This window comes from Stegastes partitus, unplaced genomic scaffold (assembly GCF_000690725.1).
Source record: "Stegastes partitus isolate 25-593 unplaced genomic scaffold, Stegastes_partitus-1.0.2 Scaffold702, whole genome shotgun sequence".
Lineage (NCBI taxonomy): Eukaryota > Metazoa > Chordata > Actinopteri > Pomacentridae > Stegastes > Stegastes partitus.
In genome coordinates this window covers 60,331-86,655 of record NW_007578433.1, presented here as the reverse complement: position 1 = coordinate 86,655, position 26,325 = coordinate 60,331, and the positions used below count along the sequence as shown (strand labels likewise).

At 42.4% G+C, this 26,325-nt stretch overlaps 1 pseudogene; it reads left to right on the top strand.

Moving 5' to 3' along the window:
- Positions 1 to 26,325, top strand: part of LOC103363934 (insulin receptor-like) — a 93,976-nt pseudogene that overhangs the window by 7,441 nt on the left and 60,210 nt on the right.

Genomic DNA, 26,325 nt, shown 5'->3' with positions numbered 1-26,325 from the left:
TGTATTATTATTATTATTTCATGTGCCGTTTTGACGCGTCCCCGTTAGCCGTACTGTATGTTCAGCAGGCGACACGCGGGATCACGGTTACACAATGCAGCCCCGCCGCTCGCTGATTGCAAATTGCCATTGTATATTTGGGTTGTGCATGTTTTCGCGGAGGCAGCAGACAATGGAGGTCATGAACCGAGGCTGCAGCAGCTGCGAGCGAGCTGCGTCCCGAGCGTTGGACAGGAAGGCGATATGTACTGCTGAGGGAAATGAACTGTTGGGGTGCCTTTCCTAAGTGCTTCCTCTCCGGCTCTTATCTTTCCGAGTATCCCTTTCAACTTCTCCTCCTAACTTTCCAGTGAGCTGCTTTTTCTTTTTTCTTTTTTTTGCTGCCTGTTTGCACTTGTGTGTGTGTGTGTGTGTGTGTGTGTGTGTGTGTGTGTGTGCTAGCTGCTGACTAGGAAACACATTTCTGTTTCTATAAAGTGCTTTTTTTTTGCTCTTAGCACCACGTTGGTTCTGTTTTTGTTTCTAAAATTCATCTTTTGATGAGGACAGATGTGTGTTTTCAGTTAGTTTTAACACCGAGCTAACAGAGAAACACAACTGGTGACTTCCTGAGACGCACGTCGTTCAGTTTGTCTGGTTTTTAAGCAGAATGTCGAGTTCAGGGAACGACTGATAACTTTTAATCAGTTCCCGGCCACATGTTGCTGCTTAACTTGATTTTTTTTAGTCGACAAACGCGTTCGTATCAGAGTAAGAGTCCGTTTTATTGATGGTTAAACAATGAGAGAGAGCTAATCCATGCTGCTGTAGGGTTTTACCCAAAGGAAATTCAGTGTTTTTTTCATTTATGGAAGCATCTTGGACATTTTTTGTTTCTCAAATGGTCAGAAAAATGCTCAGATTTCTATCAGAGAAGCTTCTCAGGGTCTTTACTTGTGCAAAATCACATTCTGATCGAGGAAAAACCCATAAATATGTAGTTTTCCCCACCGTATTTCTAAAAAATGCACAAAAATAACACTAAAAATTACAAAAAACAGACTAATATCTAATGTAAAATAACACTAAACAACCAGGAACCATAAAATCTCCTTTTTCTTAACATGAGAAAACATAAATAGAGTGTAAAACCTGCACAAATGTGTCATAAATTCACAAATATTTCCTTTTTTTCCAAGTTTAATGCTCTAAAATAGAATAGAAAATGTCAGAAAACGTATTTGTTCTGTCATTTTTCGTAGATTTGTTCGTTAAATAAGAGATATCATGTGTAATTACAGAAGTTTCACAACAAAAAGGTGAAATAAATGTGTCCTCAGTGATATCATGTCATTACATCTATCTGATTATTCATATAATACTTGTTTTAAGTGTTTTTTCACGTCTAAACATTCCTCAAAAACATGAATAAGCCAGGATGGTTGCTGGATTATTATCACTTTTTAATGTAGTTTTTTTATGAAGGAGAGATTCTCGTAGCTTCAACCCTCTAAAGGTTCGTCACTCTTTCACTCCACTTCTCGTTTCCCGGCTCGCTGCAGGTTCAGGCCGAGGTTTCAGTTCTTTGATCAGCAGCGTCGTTGTTGTCGAGTCGATGCCCTCGTCGTCGCCGTTCCTCGATAGCGGACAGAGTTTATGTAAACCTCTGCTCACTGCACAGAAATGTGCCGGAGCTGTGAGGGCAGGACGGGGATCACGCAGACAAACAGTCGCAGCGCCGTGACGCCATGCCGCAACAATCCCATCTGATAGTCCTGCTCGCTGCCGTTTGGCTCGGCGCTGTTTTAACCGCCGGTGACTTCACACTGTTGAGCAGCCGTCAGTCAGAGGCGCTTTGGGTTGTTTGGGTTTTGTCCTTTTTCTTTCTTGATTTGTGGCACATGTGCTGTTTAGAGTTAAAGCTGTGTCCCTTGGTTTGACTGTGATTGGATAAAAAGTAGGTTGTTAAGGACGTACGTCCAGAAAAACAGCAGAAATATCAACACTGTCAAAAACAAAACAAGCCAAAGGAAAAAAAGAAAAACAACTGTAAAAAGTGATGGTGCCAGAAAAAAATGTGTTAAAAATAACTGTAAACTAATTGTTGAATTTTCCGTTCACACATTGTGAAAGAACAACTGTTACATGTATGATGTATGGATTTTTAAATATTTGCATTATGTACAGGCTTGTCCTGTTTGTTTACTTTTTTTTCTCCGGTCAACATGTAAATTAATATTTTTTCTGTGATTTTTGCGAAACATCTTTTTTTCAAACCTTAATATACATTATTTATCTTTTGAATAATAACATGTATAAATAAACAAATAAAATATTACAAAACAAATAAAATAAAAACTAATTGACAATATACAAATTATATTAAATAAAAATTAAATATTAAATCTTTTTTGTTATTTTAATAAAGTATAAAATGGTGGAATTTTGCCGTCAAACACTGTACAAGAATTCATTAACATTTATGTAAATATTGATTTTTATTTATTTATTTTTCACAGTTGTGGCCTGATTTATTTGTTTAATGGTTAACATGTAATCTTTCTTTTCCTGTGAATTCATTAGTTATTATCTGTAATTTAACAAAACAGGAAAAAATTGCAAAATAACAGTAAATTGTAAAAACAAAAACAAAAAAAAAAACAACTGATTTTTTCTATATTGGAGGCGACATAAAGCCCGTTGCAGGAGATGCAGGTTCTGCTTTGACGTTTCAGACTTTTAATAAACTCGTTCAAACCGCCTCCAGACTTCGTCGCGGCGTTCTAAGAGGAACGTCTGCTCGCTTGCGGCCGATCTCCATCTGAGCTCCGAGCGGTTCAGAAACCCATCCTGTAATTTGAGGGCCTGACTTTGGGCCGTTAACGCGTCCATCTCTGTCGGACACCGATCCCGGGGCTTTTTCAGGGCTGCCCTTCTGACTACCCCTGCTCTCTGACCTCCAGCTACGTGCCTTCGGCACGTCCTCAAAGGAAACGTGAACAAACAGATTCCTGTTTAATGTAACGAGGGCGCTGAAACGACGCCGCAGAAGGTCTCTGGTCTTAATGAGGCTGTCGCTTCTACGTGAGCACCGCCATGTGAACGGTTTTTAGCAGATCTGTACGATTCTGTTAATCTGCTGGAGTCATAAAAGTCAAATTTATGACTAAAACACATGTAAGCTGAATGTAGCGACCCATAAAACACGATTATTGAAAGACAAACGTCAACAAAAATACGAGAGAATCAGAAAAATGAAAGGGCGCAATAAGAAATCAATTCAGGAAAGGCAAACTGCTCCAGAGATCCCCGTCGCCTCTGTTTTTGTGTCTAGATCCTAAAACATCCCAGAACATCTGGCAGGTGGACCTCAGCGCTCTAACCGGGGTGTGAAGATGTAAGAATTCTGCTCAATAAGATGCATCAACACATTTAAAACCTACAAAACGAACCTCTAAACTCTTAAAGTCGCTCCTGAAATGCACTTAAGTGTGTCACCTCAACACAGTCTGACCGCTGGTTGCCGTTTAAAATCAGGTTTATTCTGCATTTCAAGCAAATATATGCTGCAAATAAATGGGTTTCTTTAGATTCTTTCTTAGGAAACACATTTTCTGTCGGTATCGCGTGTCCGACTTCGTCTCTGGCTGTTTGCTCGTTGGGCTTCGAGGCCGAAGCCGAAGGGTTAAATTTACTCGGAGGACGTCATGTGACTGACGAGTGGCCGTTTGACACACAAGCCGGCCGTTCTTCTGGCAGAAGAACCACACAAGCAGAAGAAATAGAATCAAGCTGTAAAATAATAAAGAAGGTTATCGATGCGAAATCCAGAAATCAGTCGATGCTGCTCCAGATTCAGGCAGATGTTTCAGTTCATCAATTAGGGTTTTTTTTTCATAACTGCTGCTTGTTGTGTTGAATTTGCACCATTTTTCTGGTCAAATTTACTTCCTGGAACATTTCTGCATAAAACTATTCATGTGGATCTGTTCAGGTCCGATTCTGCTCTTAAATGCACGATTAAATGATGATTTTAAATAAAACTTTGGGTCGCAAACACTCGTTATGACGAGTTAAATCTGCGTAAATTAAACAGAAATTTCTGCTCGGTTGATTTAAAACTAAAATTTTTAAAAGTTTGTCAGCTAGTGAACCTAGTTATTACGGTAATTGAGGACATAGCACTTAAAAATGTGATTATTTGTAAAAATGAAGCTGTCCTAACTCTTATTTCTGTGCTATTTTAAAGGATTTTTTAAAAACTCTGTGCTTAATTGACATAATTAAAAACTTTTTGAGTTGCTCCAAAGTGAAGCCAGCTGTCATCATCCATTAGACCAATTTCATTAACTTGATGTTAGCTTCATAAATCAATTTTAAATTAGGCACAATATTGAGTTGATGCAACATCATGTTTATAATATTGTTGGTAGCGAAACGTTCGGCTTGGTGGCTAATTTATATGTTTCCTCTAAGTCAGACGGAAAATAACAAAAAAGTTTATATAAAAATCAGCCTTTTTTTATTGAAAGCTGCAGGAAAACGACACTTTTTGCTCTAACGTATGCCGTCTTTATGCAAATCCTTCCTTGTTTGAATCTCTACGATGAAAGTTAGCGTTATTGTTGAACTGTAGCCTGAATGAAACCAGATTTCCTTTGCATCACGATTCCTGATGCAGCAGTTAGAATCCATCACCGATACGAAGAAAGTTTATTTAAATCAACATGAATAAAGTGCTTTTTCGAGGCTCATTCGGTCGATGTTCGATTCTGACGTGATGCAGAAATGTGAGTTTATTTTAATATAAAGTTGATGCAGCATCATAACGTCAACACACTGAATTAAAACGATCTAAATCCAGTTTCTAATCTGATCTCAGTCCAGGTGTGTTTCTTTATTGTTTTGAGTGTAAACCATTGACGGACACTTTAACACGCAGGGAGGTAGAACGTAGTTTAAAACTCAGGAAACATGTGTGTTAGACGTGTGAACGCAGCTTCCTCCTCCTCTTCCTCTCCTCCTCCTCCTCCTCCTCCTCCTCCTCTTCTTCCTCCTCGCCGTGTCCGAGCGGCGGCGGCGGCTGTTTTCCCTCCTCCATCTCCCATCCTCCCTCCCTCCCTCCCTCCGTTTGCGTCCAGGGGTAAGAGGGTTCACTGTCATCCGCTGATTTGTTTTTCTTTCACACTGCAGATGCGCACAGCCTGCGGACCTGCACACACACACACACACACACACACACACACACACACACACACACACACACACACACACACACACCTGCTAATCCTGTTCTCTGCTGTGGGAAAGCCTCCTCTTTCAAACCTCTTAAAGGTGCGAACACCATCCATTTGACACCTCTCTCTCTCTCTCTCTCCCCCTCGTTTTCCTTTTTTTTTTTTTTTCCTGCTCCTCTCTTATTAAGCCGGCCCGCTCCAGCTGGGCGTAAGTGATGCTTAACACGTACACCTGCACGTCGCCAATGCTGCCGCCGCCGCCGCCGATGCTCGCTCACATGGCTCGATGATGTCGTGTTTGCCGCGTCGCTTTTATGAGGGTTGGGGATGAAGGGAGGAGAGGGGAGAAGGGGGGGTTCTCTGTTTTTGTCCTGATGAACTAGCCTGAGATGGGTTACTATGGCGACAGCAGGCAGGAGGCTACAGCGCCTCCTCCTCCCCCCCTCAACCACCACCTCCTCACCTCCACTAAAGACGCCAACATCCTCACTGCTTTACCTCAGAGTTTAACATAAAAGTCATTAAAAAAAACTTCAGGTACATCCTCCTGGTGGATCTGTAACTGCAAAAAGAGCCTGAAATAAATCAGAAATCATAAACTTATCAGGGAAGAATATTTATATAACTACCAAGATACACGTTTTTAAAATCCAAAGCAGGTAAAGCAGCTTTAACTGATCAAAACATCACAAATCAAACACTAATACACTCAAATTTATGCTCTTTTGATCACAAAAAGTCACTTTTTTCCTCCTAATTTTTATTTTTTCTCCATTTTTGCTCCAAAACACAGCAGCACACGAACATCATGGTTTAATCTGTACTTCAGGTTTTTTGCTCATCGAAAACCGTTTTACTGCACAAACTGTTCTTTAAAAACTTTTAAAAAAAAGTTTGTCATTATCGCTGCAACCTCTGAATAAACGAGTATAATTTGTGAATCGTGATAAATGTTCTGATGCACTAATCTGTTAGCGTTTAGATTATTAACTGTGTTTAAAGCGTTTGTAGCAGCTCAAACATCCATTAAAGTCCAGTTATTAGAAACTAAACTATCAGAACTGTGTCGTTACGTTCAGCAGATGTTGGACGACGGTATCTGGGACTCCGTGACGCGTCTCGATTACTCTCAGGATGGGTTTTAAACCAGTTTTCTCACCGACAGAATATCTGCGGACATAAAAATGTTTGTTAGCGCTTCGGTTTGTTAGCGAGAAGCTGCAGGTGGTTAGCATCGTCGCCTCGCAGCTAGAAGGTCGTCGGTTGGCGTCCCGGTGAGGACACCCGGGATCTTTCTGCGTGGAGTCTCCATGTTCTCCCCGTGCAGCGTGGGTTCTCTCCGGGTTCTCCGGCTTCCTCCCGCAGTCCAGAAACATGCTGAGGTTAATTGGTGATTGTAAATTGTCTAAATGTGAGTGTGCTTGGTTGTCTGTCTCTAAGTGTAGCCCTGTGATAGACTGGTTACCTGTCCAGGTGAACCTGCCTTCACCCTGAGTCAGCTGGGATAGACTCCAGCCCCCCATGACCCTCGTGAGGATTAAGGTGTAGAGATGATGGATGGATGCTTAAATACCACGAGGAGCTGCTTTTTTCTCGATCTCATAGGAATAAACAACGCTGGATCACAGTTGTGTCCTCGTCCGTCGTTGCTGTCGTTAACCGTCATGTTCCCAAACAGATTGTATCGCTCGTGGAGGATCTTCAGACTCTGGTTGGTCTTTGTTCACCAGAAACTACGAAGCTGCGCTGAACCACCAACACGTGGTCCAACAACAAGAACTGAAAGGCTCATCCTGAAAGTTTTTAGTACAAATATTGCTGCTGTTATCCAGTCATGTTCTATCCTGATGTTCTAAAAACATCAGTCCTACGAATCAGCCGTCGGTCCCTCTGTGCTGCTGAATCCTCTCTTAGAACAACTCCGGTAACAAACCTGATTTATCGATTCATAATAATCTCTTACGCAACAAACTGTGATTTACTCATCGGTTTTTGCACGATCGGTGGCGGACGCCCACGGACGTCCTGCAGAAACACCGCCGACCTGCTCTGATAAAAATACGAGAGAGGATCAAGTTTATTGAGGGAAATTTACAGCAGCTGGATGAGACTCGAAAGAATTACAAAGAGGCTGAAAATAAAGATACGATAAAGACGACTCATGATGAACAGAAGTGACCAGAACACCGTATTTCTTCACGTTCCTGCTGGCCGAGCACTAAATCTGATCTTTTAATTACAGAATATATGCTTGTATTATTTTATTAGGGTCTTATTTTTAAAATTAGCTGTTATTAACGGGTGTTTTTTTGCATTTTTTTGGAGTGAAGACGGTTTTATCTGCCGACCGGTGGCCGTTATTTAATCCCCGACAGTCATACGTGTAATAACGCCGCCGCTAATACACGTGACAAGGTTGTTTTTTAAAATTTTTATTTTGTCAGATCTGGAAAACGTTCGCTGAGCCGACTCCGATTTGTACGAGACTATTCGAGCGACCGTGAGGAGAATGTAGATGATTACGCTGCACGTTTATTCAGCATCACATGAAAAACGACTCCTGATCGATTCTGACAACGAGAAGTTTTTCCAGTTTTGAAAATCATTAGAAAAGACAAACTGTTGGACCGTAAAACTTCTGCTGAAGTGCACTGAGAATTCTAATTTAGGAGTTTATCTGCAGGTTAAAATAACACTAAACTCATGCAAACGGCAATATTCTGCGAAAATGAACTCGTAGACGTCAGCATGGAACAGTCAGTAATTAATTACACGCCAAATATAAGTTGGCGTCTGCATTTAATATGAGATAAGATCAACGTTTTTGATCCTTCACCAGAGAAAATCATTCATTATGTGAGCTAGATACCAGGAAAGCACAGCGAGAAACAGGAAAACATAAAAAATAAAGATAAAAATACACCGTTCACATGTTCAGATCTGACGTGATGGATGATAAACACAAATGTAGGACACACGACGGGTAGAAACGTACTGAAACATTTCTGTTATTGCTCTAGAAAAGATGTAGAGGATACATTTGTTTTAGTTAATTTGATTTAACGTTATGAAGTGCAGCTCACAAAGGAAACTGTCAGGATGTCGGGTACCGGTTGAGTCTCAAAAATATGGATCCCTGCAGGAGTCTAAATGCAAAAAATCCCTCAAAATCTAGTTTTGCAAAGAGTCGGTCGATGTTCAGCTTTCCGACGGTTCTTGAAGCACTCGTCTGAGCTTAAAGCTGCAAAACCACTTTATTCAACGTGTCTTGTTTGAAAATTCGCCAAAAATAAACCCTTTGCTGTAGCCATGTTCTATAAAAAACAAAAAATTCTGAGCTCCTTGGCGCAACTAAGAAGCTATTAGTGACTCAGCTGCAACCAACGGTGACGCGGCAAAAATTCTGCGAGTTTTCGGCTGAACTGCAGGCGGTGTTCACGCAGAGTAGATCTGAGACGACAGAATGAAAATCTAAGTAGTAAAATATCTGCAGCGTTATTTCTCCAGTATTGGTAACAGCTGTGGGGAAAATGTTGAACTTGTTGATTCCAGTTTTTTCCCCAAGTTTTGTAAAATAAATAATCAGAGATTCGACTCATGTTTTTGGATGATATGAGGCTTTACACCTGCACAAATGTCATTTTTCAGTTCTCTCTCCTTCTAGTCTTGTTTCCGTGGAGGTGCAGGACTGAAAATGAGCCCACAGTGAGGAAGAAGTGGCTCGAACACGGAGTTCAGGAGGTGAACACACTCACAACGGTTTTCTAAATGACGTCTGCTCCTCCTCACACGTAAACTTTTAAGACGTGACGCGTTGTTGACGCACGCGTGTCAGCGTCGCGTGTTCTCGCTGAGAACGGTGAGCAGTCCGGACACCGCGGGCCTGAAGCGAGCGCTCCTGATTCCAGCCTCATATTGAATTATGCCTCGCCGTTAAATGACAGCGTAATGAATGGAAGTCATTTTACAATACCGCCCCGGCCACAGACCCTCCACTCCAGGGACCCGTCTGTCAGCTAACAGCCGGTGATTTGTTGGCCTGGAGGGGGTGGTGGTGGTGGTGGTGGTGGTGGTGGGGGGTCAGCTCAGCTCCAACGTGATGTCAGTATTCCATCCCAGCGATACCTAACATGCTTATGGATGTCCCGCACGGAAAAACCAACAGCGATCGAAGCCCTTCCGAGGGTTTCTTGTGGAAAAACAAACAGGGCGAGGGGCGGATGTTTGTCCAGGATCGAACCCGCGGCTCTGAGCGCGATATCAGCGAACAGAAAAACGGATTTCTGCAGATTCATAACACTGAGTGGAAGCTGTGGCTGCAGGCCCGAGCAATGGAAAAGGTGGAGGGAGGGAGAGGAGATATGGAAAGAAGGAAGCAGGGATGTGTGTGTGTGTGTTTTTTTTCTTTTTTCCTGCAGCAGCCAGCGAGAGCCGGTGGTCTAACAGCGCAGACAAACGCTCCATTAAACTGACCTGGCCCCGGTGCTGTGCAGCCGCTGCTTCTCCCCCCGTTTCCATCCCAGCTCGTCAACCTCTCCAGACGTCACATCGCTCTGTTTCCGCATCTCTTCATTTCTGCCTCATCGTCTCACACAAAAACAATCAGAGTTTAATTTCAAGGCAGTTAGAATCGAATTATTTCCTCCTCTCTGGGTGTTTTTATTTGCTTGCGTCCAACGTCGGCAGCCGTGCAGCTATCCGGTCAGATCGATAGGATTGGCCGTGCTCGGGATGAGCTCGCTCATGCATTCGGCGCACGGGGAACACCTCCCGTCCTGCAAACCGGACCTTAAAACTAGAAGAAGAGCCGTTACCATGCTACGTCAACTCATGTAGGCAGGTCAGGATTGGAGACGTAGCCTCTTTTCTTAGGGGGGAGCAGAAAGGAGGGATCGGATTTGGCAGCAAGCGTCAGGCAGGCGTAGCTCCCTCCAGCCTCATGTGCAGCTCTGGTTTTGCGGGTCGGAGCGTTGGTGGGGCCGGGCCGGGCCCTGCAGCTGCTGCCGTGTGGCTGCAAGTCAAGCAGGGTAACCGAGGCCTTGGCTGCCTCCCTCTCGGGCCGAGGCTCGACCACACCAAGACGCAGCGCTGCGCGGCGCTCGCTAACGTGGGAAGATGAAAAGAGGCATCAGATGTTTTTTGTATTACTCACAGTGTGTGTGTGTGTGTGTGTGTGTGTGTGTGTGTGTCTGTCTGTCTGTATCTTCAGCTCAGTCCAGGCTGCAGTTGATTACCTGCTCCTGTTTCATAGTCTGCTCCAAAATGCTTCGACTATGTCAGGAATGCCGCCTCCCCCACCTCCTCCTCCCTCCACCACCACCACCACCAGCAGCATGCTTTTTTTTATTTGTTTGGAGCACCACCTGGTTTAGCTGTTTTGCAAGGCGTGGCCAGGATTTTTCAAATTTTCTTTTTGGCTCGTGTATTAGCAGCTGTCCAATTATTTTCCAGACAGGAGACACGTCGGTTGCTAATCGCTTGTGGAAGTCGGTGGAAAGATCCGTGTAGGTTCTTTGTTTTTAACGTCTATGGGATCGCGTGCAGTTTCCTTCACGACGTTTGAGAAGTTTTTAATGGCGCTACATGATGCTGCAGAAGCGAGTTGTTTTGATGTTTGCGCCTTAAACTTTTAACCTGACTGTGTCGCCATGGTAACAGATGCTAACACTTAACCTGTTCTGGAGCATTTTTATATTCAAGATCTAAAAACGTCCAATCTGACCCGTTTGTAGAGCGATATCATCTGAAAAGAGAAACCGATTCACATACACGTTGAACTACTAAGATCTGCAGGAAGTCGACATATCAGTTTAAATTTGTTATTTGTTTTTTCGTCACATGCGAAACCAGAGCTGCTGCTGGAAGAATAAAACTGAATTCATCCTTCATTTTTTTTAATCACTTGATTATTAATTCTTTAGAGGGTTTGTGAGCAGCGTAAACACGAGCCACGTGTGATTCAGTCGTACAATCTTGTGATTTGTGCTAATAATTAAACCGAGTCGTGAATATTCTATAAGAAACTGAGCAGCTTCTGCACATCGGAGCAGCGATATTGATGAAATGATTTACTCTGCCAACAAGTTTTCCTTCCTGACTTCGCTGCTTTTGGTCTGTTTTGCATTTTTAAAACTCCTCAAAATAGTTTAAGGACCAATTTAATGGGTCGGGCCCTACCGTAAACTATTCATAATGCAAATTTTAAATAAAATACCCCACATTACAGACATATTTGTTCAGAGAGAATATATTTTTGAATTGATGCGTATCATGTTTAAGGCTTTGTTGCATGTTTTTGTTCTTGAAAAATCCTCTGTTGTAAAGGTAATGAAATCCTAAAGGACAAAGTAAAGCAGTAAAATGTTCTGCCTGTGATTCATATCTTTGTTGTTGTAAGGGAGCAAAAAAAGAAGCTGTTTTATTCATTATTTATTTTTTAAATTACTCAGCTGATTCATTGTTTATCAGAATTTAAGTTTAAGGTGGTAGTTTGATCTTCTTGTTGCTTTAAACTCGTCTTTTCTGTTCCTGCTTCATCTAACTTTGGGTTTAGAGAAGCCAGATTATTAAAACACATCCTGGTTGTGTTGAACTTGCTTCCAGGCCTCGTGGCGACGGCGCCGACGCTGTAAACGCAGGTTTGAAGGCCTCCAGGTTGCAGGATGAGATGTTTTCCTCCTTTAACCTCCTCCTTCTGTGTTTCTGACGGCAGCAGCTGAAGTGACCTCAGTCTGTGTCACATGCAGCTGAAATGTAAGATATGCCGTCCATGTTCAGACTACGCGGGTCTGCTCGGCCGATGTTCGGCCAGCGGACCCGAGGGACCGGCTCCGGTCGTCCCGAGTGGTAGACGTGGTGTTATTTCCTCCCCTGCACCTGTCTGTTACCTCCTCCTCCTCCTCCCAGCCGGCAGCCTTCAGTCCAAGGTCGAGTCCAGGTAGCTGGACGAGAATGTAGTGAGTCATTGTTTTTAAAAACAAGCGACGGTGACGCAGCACATCGCCTTCCTCCTACTACCTCACTTCTGTTTTTTTTATCTCTTGTTTATGTTCTGTTTCTTTGTCACCTTCGGTCGGCCTGGTTCTCTTCTCCTTCCTGTTAATCAGACACTCACCAAACACGTCGGCTTTATGCCTCAATCACTTCCCTGCTCGCCTTTTTTTTTTAGTCAACAACAATCTTTTCTTATCACTTTCAACATGAGTCTGAACTGCACGCACAGGCGGAGGACTTTATCCACGTTTCAGCTCCAGTGTTGTGCAAAAAACACTATTTTGTACCATAATTACACATTAACATGATAAACTGAACAAAACTTGCATCATGACACTCATCAGTTATTATTGTGAGCTGGTTTTTTGTGAAAATATTAACAGGAGCTGGAGTTGAGTTTGTTGCTTCCAGCTGGTTGTAGGGGTTTGTCCTCTGAGTTTATTAAATAGCTGCAGCATCAGACGGCAGCTGGATTAACAACAGAACAACGCCGCTGTTTCCTTCGTTAATAACTCAGGATTACAGATTGTCACTGACTTGGAGGCAGGATCGATCAAGCAGTCCTCAGGTTGAGTCCTGAGCTCCGTCTCAGCTGTCTGGAGATCATTAATTCACCAATACTGGTCCAAAAACATCATAAAAAAAGCAAATGACAGTTTGAAAACCACCAAAAAATAAAACTTTGCTGCGATAATTAGACACACAAGCATTGAAAGCGACCTTAACCAAAGTTTAAGTTCAGTTCCAGCTGTTCGTACGAGTTTTTACTCTTAAATAATTGCAGTATTAAACAGTGGCCTAATCTATATGATGGTCTCCAAAGCCAGAAAGTTCATTTTTGCATTGTTGGCGTCTACATCTCTAGATGATCCCAGACATGGAGACAGGATGAATGGTGATGTAACAGCTGTCCTCAGGTTGGAGCTCCATCACGTTTGATTATCATCACACATGGACAAGAAATCGTCAATAATCTACACAGAGGACAGTTTAAGCTGCTGTTTAGTGTCTATTAGTGTATTATTATGTGTTTTATATATAAATCACTGTCCAGTCCTTGGTGAATTACAAACGTGGCGTCTGACTGAAGCCTTAACGTGACCTGAAGTCGACGACGTTTCGTGTTTTTGTGCGATGACAATAAAGGAAGTCTTTAACGGACCCGTGACGCAGCATTGTGACGTATCTCCCCCCTCCTCCCCCACCTGTCCTCCCCTTCTCCTTCCCCTCGCCAGCGCCGGAAGGTAAAGAGAAGACAGCGAGCCAAAGCCACCGGTGTGATCTGATTTAGGCCTCTCTCTTCTCTTGGCCGGCCTTCTGACAGCGCCGGGCCTGCGCGCTGCTCTTTTTCGCCGCCCGCCTCAATCTGCCACAACCTGGCCCGGTGCCACGGCTGTAACGGGACCCGGCCTTGTGTATAAATAGGCCGGCCCGGCTCCCTTCGCCGTGCTCCTCAATGGGAAGCTGAGGCAATGGAGGAACAGGTGCTCCGGCCCACACACTGCCTCCCTCTGTTGCCCCCCAAAACACCGCCACCTTTATCTGATGTCCTGGCAGCGCAGGACCGTCACCGCGCACGTGTCCTCGTCCGGTCCGGCCGTGGAGATCTCCTCAGATGCGTTCCACTGGTTCTTGGAGCTCGCCCCCCCTTTGCGCTCTTTTCCCGGCTCTTATTCTGGTCCTCTTTGTTTTGGAGGTGCATGTTGGTACACGTTAATCAAAATGCCTCTCGTGCAACTCCTTTTTTTTTTCTTCACCGTGGAAGCCACAGCTTGGCAGTGGAGCTGGCGTCGCCCCGCAGGACTTTCCACAGTTAGATTAACAAACAAACGCATTTTTCCGCCGGCAGTCCGCTTGGCATCGCCGCCGCCGCCGCGTAACTCTCCCTCCTCGGGTTTGTTCGGCAACTGAGCTGTTGACAAATCTATAATCGGCAGATCACCTCATCAGGGGCAACATGCGCCTAAGCTGACAGAGATAGGAAACTTCTCACAGTCCCGAGTTAGCTGCCACCTGGTTTCATGCTAGACAGGTCTGGTTTCACGCTAAGCTAATGCGCGGCTGGTTGAACCTCTCTCTGGGCCGTAGGGGGCTCCACTTTCCGGCCGCTTCCTCGCCAGTTAGCATCGGTCGGTGCATATTAAATTCTCTGCAGGGAGCGCAACTCTAAAAATAAGAGAAGAATCCGTCTGAAACCGTAGCTCCACTATAACGGAGGCTGCAGCTGTGGGCGCGAAGCGAACAGTGCCGACGGCAGATTCTGTCACAGAGAGACGTTACATCGGTTTGACCTCAGCTGCACCGCCCGACTTCGTTTTCCAGCCGTAACTGTGACGAGTTTATTCCACGGGCGAAGGCGGCGTCGCGTTTGTCGAGGCGAGGCAGCAGACGGTTTAATTTAACTGCAAATTTTTGAATAATTGTCTTAGATTTTGTAGAATCTACTGTAAAATCTAAGAACAGCAGAATTCATTCACATATTAGAGGTAAAAAAAAAAAAAAAACAGGCAAAAAGTGTAAATATTAAACAAAAATCTGTATTATTATTATAAATGGTAATTTGTTCCTTTACAACATAGTTACACTCTTCTTTAATACTGTATTTAAATTAACAAGAATTTTATTTTATTTTTTAAGACATGTGCTTAAAATTTTTTAAATATTTTTTCAATTTTTATTTTCTAGATTTTCACTGTTTTGTTAAATTACAGATAATTACCAGTAAAATTACAGTAAAATAGATTAATTTACACATTTTAGAGAAAAGAAATGTAAATAACACTGTAGTTTAACTGTAATTACAAAATTTTAAAAATTACTTTGTTAAATTACAGACATAATTGGTAAAATAACTTAAAAAAAGGATTAATTTTCACATTAAATGTAAAAAAAAAAGAAAAATGACAAATAAATAACGTCCACATCCAAAATCTGTATTATTATAAATATGAATTTGTTATTTTACAAAATTTGGCCGTAAAAGTGCAGGTTTTTTTTTACACTGCATTTATATTCTCAAAATAAAAAGCCATTATTTAACAGTTTATTACGACGAGTCAACGAATGAAAAATGTTGAATTTTTAAAGATTATTTTACAGATGCTCCCTGTTTTGGTAAATTACAGGAACTATCTGGTATAATTACACAAAAACCTTTCATGTACATGTTAACTGTACATCAGTCATGAGCACATCAAAAATCTGTATTTTTACAAACAGTAATTAGATTTTATTCTAATGTTTAATTATAAAGTTAAACTGTTTTACTGTAACTCTGAAAATGTCACTATTTGACAGATGTTTGCTGTTATTTTCACCTTTTTTTTTTAAAACACAATTTTTGAATGTTTTAACAATTTTCATTTTTTTTTACTGTTTTTTACAGTAAACATGTGACAGACGAGTAAAATGTATTAAACGTTTATGCTTTTAGAAATGCTTTAGAATAAACAGGAACCGTGAACTGATACTAATCATTTAAAGCTGCTCTGGATCTGATATGTGCAGGAAAAAGCACTGACAGGAGAGCAGGACAGTTGTTTTTGTTGTCTTACAATCAGAATATGTTTTTCTGTGTTGCCTCGTCGAGCCGAAGCCGACGTGAACCCGATACCGGCGCTCGTCTGCTCGTTTCTACCTCATAATGAGAATCTGTTCGGTTGCCAAGTAGAGGAAAAGTGCTGGAGTTCCTCCTCGTCTGCGTGGAGTAATTTTGTCGGCTTAGTTTCACGTTACGCTCGTGCACATTATGGAAAACAGAAGGACTCGGTGGATTATACGTACATGAACCGCCGCAGAGCGTTCACACCCACAGCGCTTACTGCTGCTGTTTGACTGGATCGATCTGGTAAAGGATCATTTGATCGACGAGATCAGGAAACAAAATCAGAGTTCATGTAAGAAAGAGCAACTAAAGTGCCCTGGTGTCATTTTGGGGCTGAATAACATCAGCGTTGAGATGTCAACAAGATGCAAATTCACTGTAACTAAGTACATTTACTCGAGTACTTCAGTATTTCCACTCAGCTGCATCTCAGAGGTTAATATTTTACTTTTTACGCTGAAGTTACTCCTCAGAATACAAGTTTTCATACCTTCAATGTCTTGTAAATACGTAAAATTTGATGATTTTATGATAAATTGAGAGATAAAAATTAAATCCCGTGGTTTTTACACTAAAAAAACGTATTAATAACGCTCTTGGAAACACAAAGCTGGAAGATTTTTGGTTCTTATTGAACAGTGACGCTACAAACACAGAAAATTGTGTGTTTATGTGAAACAAACAAGCCAAGAAAGTGTCTAAAATGAGCTAAACATCAAAAATCTGCAGCATTAAAACGAGTTAAAGCTTTGTTAATCCCGAAGGAAGCTCGTTTGCTCAGAAAAAATGTCGAAAAGCAAAAAGATGTTGGTGCGATTCATTAGTGAAATACAGTAAATGAGCTAAAATAAGGTTTAGAATAGAACAGTAATGAGTAATCCTGCCTGTAACACTTTGATAATGTCACATATTATAATGAAACGCTGCACATGTAGTCAAAATATTTCACTTTCTTGTACGACATTGTAACGTGCATTTTATTCCTTCTCATAAAATGCAACACACTCGATATTAATGCGTTTTGTTGCACGGTTTCAATTTGCTAATAAAGTTTTGAATGCAGGACTTTTACTTGTTCATCTTCCAGCAGATTTAATTCAGCAAAACTACCAGAATTTCCCCATTTTTCATGACCAATCATAAAAAACAAGCAACCAGTCGGTCGTTCACGTTAATAATCTAATTACACGCGGGCGTTTATTTCCCGTTTATTGCGTCCACGTCGCGGCGTGAACGTGTGAACGGAGCTGCTGGCCACCGGAGCCCAGCGTCTAGACTGGACCTGCCCCGTTTGTTGTGAGGAAAACTGTCCTCTCTGATTAATTTGTTAATCTCCTGTTGAGGTCCGTGAGCTGTTCCTCGGCCGTTCCCGTCCGCCTGACGCCCTCCCTCCTCTGCGCCTCCCCTCCTCCCTCCTCCTCCCCCTCCTCTCCTCATTCCTGCTGCCAAATTAAGTGTCAAACAGACAGGGAAGGCGGGTGGATGGCCCACATTTCTCCTATAGAGGCCTACAGTATGGTACAGTACGTTCCAGCCGGCGCTCTGTTATTCCGCCTGCCCCCACCCGGGCTCATTAGCGCCTGATTGGGTTGTTATTGTAATTAAGCGCTCCCTGTACATTCAGTGAGAGCAGCGAGCTGTCTGCGTGCGGGTGGTCTCTGGGCGGCGGCGGCGGCGGCGGTGGGGTGGGCTGGTGCAGGTCATTGTCCACCAAACCGCCCACCTACAGAACGTCTGCCAGCTCCTGGTTTTGTTTTTTATTTTTTTATTATTTTCTTTTGCACCTGAAGCACTGACCTGAAAAGGAATCATGACATCATTTATCAGAAATGTTTTCATCTGTCAGGAAGCTTCACCGAGTCCTCGTATTCATTCATCATTTATTATGCCACCCGACTCGATTAGAAAAAAACAAGTAATAATAATAATCATGTATAGCTTGTAAAATCAGAGAGAGAAAAAAAGGATTAATTTAAATGTTAAATGTAAAAAAACCAAAAAAAAACCTGACAAATAAAATCAAAAATCTATGTTCTTATAAAAGTGAATTCTGTTTTACAACATTTGACTGTTTACATTTTACTCCAAGACACTTATTTATTACTATCATACACTTATTTGCTTGTATTTTTGCTTATATGTTGCTCATGTCTTACAGTTGTTCTTATTATTTATTAGGCTTTCTAAAAACATGGGACCTGAGCACCGATTTCGTGCCACAAACATGTAAATGTGAGCTGGCATGACCATAAAAGTTCCTTGAATTCTTGAAAATTGTGTTTACATAATCAAAAAAAAAGCAGATTTATTGTTGTTATTATTATGTATTTATTTATTTGTTTGTTTATTATGTATATTAAGGATTAAAAAACTGTTACATGTTTGCTGATTATTTTACAGATGCGCCATGTTTTGGTAAATTACAAAAATAAAATTACAAAAAAAATCCCTGTTAATTTACATGTTAACTGTACATCAGCCACGACCACATAAAACAAAAAAAAAATCTGTATTTTTACAAACAGTAATTAGATTTTTATTCCGATATTTATCTGTTTAACTCTGCTAAAACTATAAATATTTTTACACATATTTGCCCTTATTTCCCTCATTGTTGTTTAAAAAAAATCTTGACTACATTCTGTAAAAAACATAAAATTCTGTATTCTCAGGCGTAACTGAGAAGCTATGACCCACTCAGCTGTGACCAACGATCATGTGACTAAAATTCTGAGACTTTTCGGATGTTTGCACAGAACAGGCAGGAGACGAGCGTTGAAACAGAATAAAAATGTAAATAGTAAAATATCTATACATTTTTTTAGAAATTTTTCAGAATACATTTTTAAAAGTGTATAAAATCTAGTTTACAGCGTGCAAAATGTCTTAAATATTATATAACAAAATAGAAAAAACATGTTTTAGAAAGAGTTCAGATCAAACTAAGCTTCACATTCGGTTCCTCTGAAGCCGTTCTCAGCTTTTATTTTCCTCCTGTGAGCAGCAGGTGTTTCCCACTGCAGCCCTCCTGTTTGTCACATGTTGTGTCTGAATAAAACCCGGCTCTGGGATCGGGTGTTTCTACGTGTCGTAGGTGAGCCCGTCGCCCAGCCCGTCGCCCAGCCTGTTGCCGAGCCGGGCCTCCTCCCGGCTCCCCCCCGTGTGTTCGTGTTGCCTGTCATGTAACCGCGGTCCATAGCGGCCCTCCATTCATGCATGTGATCACCAACCGTCCTGTAGGTCCCTTACGTCACTCTGCGTTCCTGTCTGCTCTCAGGTTACACTTTCACCCCCCTCCCATCGCTCTCTGCCCTCCGTCACCCCTTCTTCTTCTTCTTCTTCTTCTTCTTCTTCTTCTTCTTCTTCTTCTTCTTCTCCTCCTCTGTTCGCTCACATGGCGTCTCCTCCTGTGTCCCCTTCAGCTACCAAACCTGGGAGGAGAGAGGGAGGAGATGGCTCATTATTTTAAAGACACAGTGGCTCTAACAGCCAACCCCTGACTACTCCCCCCCCTCCGCCTCTTCCCCATCTGCCCCCTGATGACCCACCCCCCTCCTCCACCACCACCACCACCACCCTCCTCCTCCTCCACCCCCTGGTTCCTGTCTGTCGAAAACAAGACTCCATTTTGCAGAGGGAGCTCCCGGCAGCACCGTCGTCTGCACTCGCAGGAATAAAGGTGCAAAACCGGGAACCGGCGGCGGTTCTTCGCCCGCGACGCCGCAGGAGAACCAAGAAGTCGATCCTCTTATCAGCACTTAGATCCATAACTTTAATATTTGCAGCTCAAAAAGAAGTTTTATTTTATTTTTTTGGTCATTATGCAATTCAGAAAATGAAAGGTTCTAACTGGAACCACGCAAAGAACCTTCTAGCAAGTCAATAAAATAATAATAATCCAGTTAAAATCCAGTTTATTCATGTGGCGTTTATATATAAAAACTACACATTTTATCCACAAGGCAGCAACAGAGTGAATATACGAAAATCTGTGAATGAGAATAAAAAAAGTAGAAAACATCAAAACAATCTGACTCGAAACAGGTCGACAGGTTATAAGATTAAAATCAAATCAGGTTTATTGTCATTTTGCTGCACATACACAGCAGTACAGGCAGGATGGGAGAACGTTTCCTCAGGATCTAATACCTTAAAACAATTTAAATAAACGAGTGTTTGCATATGAATGAAGCTGTTTATCATTCTGGAGGTTCTTCCTTTAACGCTCCAGAAACGTTTGACGAGATGAAATAGATTCTAAAGACCGTTAAGGAACCAAAAGCCAACGAGAACGTGCACATAGGTAGAGTTTTCTTAAGATAAAAAAATAATATAATAATAAGAATAAGAATAATTCCCAAACTTGCCTCAAGGAACAAAGACGGGTTCAGAGCAGAGCCCAGCTGGTTCAGAACAGTCAAAGACAAGAATTTCTGGGTCTTTCAGAGATCCGAACGATTTAAGAAGAAGCTAACTGGAACCAACAATGATGCCGTAGAAGAACCGCTTTTACGTCTGCAAAGAACCTTTTAGCAGAAAGTTCTTTGATTTCTTCAAGGCGCCTCATGGGAACGCCAACAAACGAGCGAATGTTGGTTCTTTACGGAACCATTTTCACACGTGGACCCGTCTGTTTAAAACGTCAGCATTTCTGGGGGTTCCATTAGAACACATGTAATGTTTTGGGTTCTTGGTGAGCCAGAACTCGGAGGAACCAGGATGGATTTTTCTCACAGTTCTGTGAAGTTTTATCAACCAAATGATTTATCGATGATAGAAGTATTTGTTGGATGATACTCTAGTTTCTTTCATCAAACCAGAAAAAAAAATAGAATAAAAATGAAGAGATGTTGGTACCTTAAAGACCAACAGAGTATGAAAGAACAGAACGGTTCTGTGACTGGTGTTGGAGGAACATTTCAGACCCGTTGTTCTGGCCCAGAACTGAGTACCATCCCTCCTCATGTTTCCGAGCTGCAGCACCAGAACCAGATCCCCGCGAAAAGGTCGCGCTGAAGATCACTGTGGCCGGAGGTGAGCCGGGCCCGCTGCCGTTGCGTAACCCGGTTTGTTTTGTTGCCGTGTTTCACAACAGGCATCCGGTTGGTGCGGCGGGCCCACAGCGAGTGGGTGGCCCGCAGGCTGTCTGATGAGTCCGGCAGATAAGGCAGGAGGGGCTCGCCGAGGTGTAAGGTTGCCGCTATCGCTGGGAATGACACCAACCGCGTTTCGGATACAGTCCGTGTCCGGTGAAGGGGGCGTGGCCGAGACCAGCCGCTGTCATTGTTTGGGGCCCGCGTGGTTATCTGATGGGATGCTCAACAGCCAAAATGGATTTATTGACTCCAAGCAGGAGTTGTTTTTGGCTGCCGGTGGAACGGGCTGGAAGTGTGTCAGAGTTGAGCCGGTTTAGGCGGCGGCGGCGGCGGCGACACAGATGTGTTGTACGTCGCTTGTTGAAGATGGAGGTCGTTTCAGTCCACAATGAATGATTTACAGGAACCGTTTTCCCCCAGTGGACGGATGAAGAGCAGCCAGAGCAGCAGGGACAAGCGTAGAACATCAGTTCTCCTGTTCTTTCCTATTAGAAGGATGGTTTTTCTGAGGTCGGGCTGAAACTAATCACTGATTTACTGATTATTTATTCATTTAGGTTCAGTTTATTTTGACACACTGGATGTGAACTGGAAACTGCAGCATGATAGAAAATAAATGTATATAGAAAGAGGGATTATTACTTAAATCTGAAGTAAAGTTTCCATCAAACCTCCTTTTTGATAAAGTAGAAAAGCACAGAGCAGCTGAAGCAGCAGTTTTCCTCCTCGTCGTGTCGTCATCGGGGTCCGACTTTGATTGTAGCTTCAAGTTTTATAGAAATATCCAAAACTAAAGGAGGAGAGAAGCTACCGGATGTAAAGTTCCTCCTGTGTGTTTCTCTTCAGGTGTTGCTGTGGTGAAAAACCTTCTTGTTCTGGTATATTCTGAAGTTCTCCCAGACTCTCAAAGTCTTCGTTTAACGTAGTTGGACCTCTGTTGTCTAAAACTGCAGCCGACTGGAGCTGAAAACTACTGACGTAAAGATGATTATGGAGCGATAATGAATAAAAAACACCTTTTATAATGAACTGAAGTAAAAACAAACATGGCGTCGACACCAGTGATGTTTGATGAACTGACTTTAATAGTTTACCTGATTCAAAATGAAAAAATCAAAGTGTATCAAAGCTGATTTATTCAGACACATATATTGATGTACATTATGTTTGTTTTTTTATTATTAATTAATCGATTATTGAGTCATAAAGCTGCCAGCTATCGAACGAGAAAATTTGCTTCCATAGTCGACATGTTTTCAACACCATGAAGTCTAACAATCAGCTGGACGACTGGATAAACTAACACTACGTGTGGCGTCTCTGGAGACTTCAATCTGTTTGAAACACCATCTAAAGCCTTACATTTGACTGTTTTTTTCTACTCCATGAGGATGTTTTCCTCCAAAGGTTGTAAAACCATGTGATATCAACCTTTTCCGTCCTGAACCTTCAGCGTGCGTTCATAGTAAACAACACGACTTTCTCTTGGCACCGTTTTGATTTTTTCTTTTTTATCAGGGCTATAACTAAAACGGCTTCATTCAGAGTTTGTACCTGGATTGTTGACATGTTTGTCTGGCTAACCATTAACAGAACGGGAAGTTAATCGGTAGCTCGCACCTGGAGAACCAATAACAGCTCGGCGGAACCAAACCGAGGCTTTACTGCTTTGGGATGCATGATTTAGTTGTTTTTGGGCGTTTGTGGCATCGCGTTAAAAGCTGGATTCACCAAAATCACCAAATAAATGGAACTTGTATTGATTGTAAACAATAAAATTTGACTTAATGGTGCCTTAAACATCAGGTATGATCAATTTAAAGGCTAAATTTCAACTGCATTTGTTCAAAAACTTTCCTTGGACACCACTAGAATAAAGTTTGCTCCCAGCAGAAAGCTGCATTAAACGTGATCCCGTCCCGTTTCGCTTGTTGTCCGTCTTTTGGTTAATGATCGCTGCTGATTCATGCATCATGTGAACGGACGGCTGTTCGTCGTCCCCAGTCACGGTGACAAGTGTGTTTTGGAGTGTTCGTGCTCCTGGAATGTGAACGGGTGTGTCGGCGCTGCAGAATTTGCCTGCACATTTATGCAAATCCTCGCATTTTAGCGCCCGTCGTGTCAGACGGTAAATCAAGTCTCTGCCACTAAAGAGCAGCCACAAACTGACACCTGCTTTGTTTTGTTGTTGTTGTTCTTCGTCAGTGATCTGGTGGAGAAACTTCCAGCGTCTGCCATCATTCCTGGCGTCGTGGCTTTGTTCATCTTGTTTTACTTTGAGAAACTTTGAGCAGCGTCGTTGCTTTGCGTTGGTTTCATTTCATTCATGATTCGAACCTCCTGCTCGTTGGTTTTCCTCGAACTGCTGCAGAAGAAACATCAGAAATGTGCAGCTATTTGCAGCTTTCTCTCTTTAAGCAACTGTCCGCTAATGAATTCTGCTCTGATGTGTGTGTTCGTGCATTAGTCGGTCCAAATGTAGGCTTGTGTGTGTGTGTGTGTGTGTGTGTGTGTGTGTGTGAGCAGCAGCTAAAGAGTATGAATGAGCGTGGATAAGCGTTTTGCTTCCAGGCTTCATTTCTGTTAACCCCTTCACGTCGACTTCATTCACATCAGACAGTGCCATACAATAATTTCCTCTCCGGAGAGAAATCCTGCCGGAGCCAATCGGAGCGTCTTGGTGTCGGAGGAGGAGGAGGAGGCGGTGGTGGTGGTGGTGGTGGTGTTGGGGGGTGGCGGTGATGAGCGCTCGCGGCCAGTCAGATCCTAGAAGCTGCTTCATGAATGGATGTGCTCTACTTAATGCAAATCGCTCGTGGTTTCACGGCTTAAACGGGCAAAACTGAGGATGTGTTGACGTTCATATCCGGCCGTTTTCATACAGCTGCTGATTGAGGATGAACCTTTTGGCTGCTGCTGGAAGCCGAACACGAGGCGGCTGCAGGATGTTGGAGGGGAAAAAAAAAAAGTTTCAGCAGATGAAAAACTGCATTTGGAAAGAATTAAACATCCTCCAGTGATGAGGGGGGTTTAGGAAAGGATGCAATGAGAATAACAAAGCATGCAACTTTGATTTAAGGCGGCAACTAACAATTATTTTCATTGATTAGTTTGGTCAGTAAATGGTCAAAGTGACACCTCGTGTTTGTTCACAGCACAGAGAAGGAAAGAAACTAGAAAATATTCATATTTATGAAGCTGGAATCAGAGAATTTGACTTTTTAAATGTAAAAATGAGGCTTAAAAGGATTAAATCCAGTAGCACAATAGTTGGTAATCCATAAATTAGTTAATTGATTAATCAGTACAGTTGTAAGACACTTTTTTCATCCTTTCTGCAGCTGGAAATATCTACAAATAATTAATGTTTTGCTTTTGTTTGCAACCAAATCTTAGTTTTGTCAGCAAATAGTGACAATTTTAATCTGAGTTTCCAAAAGTCTGAGATCTTGTTTTGTCCACAACACAAAAATATTTAATTTTCTCTCATCGAGGAGGAAAGAAAACAGAAAATATTACAAGTAAAGAAGCTGGAATCTTTTTTTTATTATTACTATTTTTTTTAAAAATCCCTTAAATCGATTAATCGTTGCTGCTCTACTTTGAATTACCTTCATATTTAGCTTTGCNAAATCCCTTAAATCGATTAATCGTTGCTGCTCTACTTTGAATTACCTTCATATTTAGCTTTGCACTCATCGTACGTTGTGTTTCCTGTTGTTGTTTTTAGTCCAGATCGTCCTTTCTGGAGCAGAAATATCTACAAATAACTGATGTTTGGTTCATAAAATGTCAGAAAATGGTCCACAACACAAAGATATTCAGTTTTCTATCATCGAGAAGCACGGAAAAGTGACAATAATCTAATTCAAGACTCTGAGAACACGGGGTTTTCACTTCTTGATTTATTTAGTTGCAGCTCTGTTTTAATTTGCTGATTCGTGACGTTGTGCTGCGGCACCATTTACAACAGCCTGCGGACGGAGAACCTGGTTCTGGTCCTTTTCTGTAGCTGCATGTGTTTCCAGAAACTCATTGTTGTGACCAAACCTTCCTTTTTTCTCTTCCTTCCTTGTTTCTCTGTGCACATGTGGAGCTGCTTGTCTACAAACTGATGAAAAGCTGCACAAAAAAACAAACTAAAACCTACAAACTGATGAATTAGAGCCTCAGTGAATAAAAACCAACATGTGAAGGTTGATCTGTTTGAGGTTTCTTTAGGCTGCATCGCTTCGACAAGGTCGCTAATAAACTGCTTGAAGTGAATTTGTTCGTGTCCTTTGTGGATTCTGGAGATGATTTTTTTTTTTAGATTCATGAATGAGAACAAAAAAATCCTAACGACTGATTCTTGCTTTAACAAATGATGAAATGAGTCTGATCGACGCGTCCTTGTCTGTGTCCTCAGTCTGCCAGAGCAAAGACATCCGGAACAATGTGACCAACCTCCAGTCGCTGGAGAACTGCACCATCATCGAGGGCCACCTGAAGATCCTGCTCATGTTTAAGACCAAGACGGAGGACTTCCGGGGCCTCAGCTACCCCAAGCTGCGAGTGGTGACCGACTACGTGCTGCTGTTCCGGGTCTACGGCCTGGAGACCCTCACCGACCTCTTCCCCAACCTGACGGTGATCCGTGGCAACAACCTCTTCTTCAACTACGCCCTGGTGCTCTACGAGATGCTGCAGCTGAAGGAGGTGGGCCTGCACAGCCTGATGAACATCACGCGGGGCGCCGTGAGGATCGAGAAGAACCCGGACCTGTGCTACCTGGCCACCCTGGACTGGTCCAAGGTCCTGGATTCAGTGGAGGACAACTTCATCGTGGCCAACAAGAACGAGCGGGAGTGCGGCGACGTGTGTCCGGGCACGGCGCAGGGTCAGACGGTGTGTCCTCAGAGCACCATCAACGGACACTTCAGGGGCCGGTGCTGGTCGCAGAACCACTGCCAGAGAAGTAAGTTCACCAGAGTTCTGTCTCTTGTGTTTCTAGTTTTAACCCTCTGAACTCCAGGCAGTCGCATTTCTGCTCACTGTGGTCTCATTTTGCACCATAACATAAAGTCCTGCACCTCTAATGGAGACAACACGACCATGAAGACGTGATGTTTATGCAGCATAACAAACGTATAACATGTTTTTAAAAAGGGAAACGCTAAAGCTGAATCTCTATGATTATTTATTTAGCAAAAATTGGAAAAAAAGAAAACGTGCCACATTACATATGAGTAGTTTAAAGAATGTTGGAAAGTTGAAAATTCAACAACTGTCTCTGTTTTTGAGGTTTCTGTTATTAGAAATTAAAATGTGAATTTGTTTAAGACACCGTGGCTTTTCAAACCATCTAGTTGGTGAACAATCAGCTTTAAGATCACCTAATTTTAAAATAAAAGCATTTTTATTCATTAAATATTGA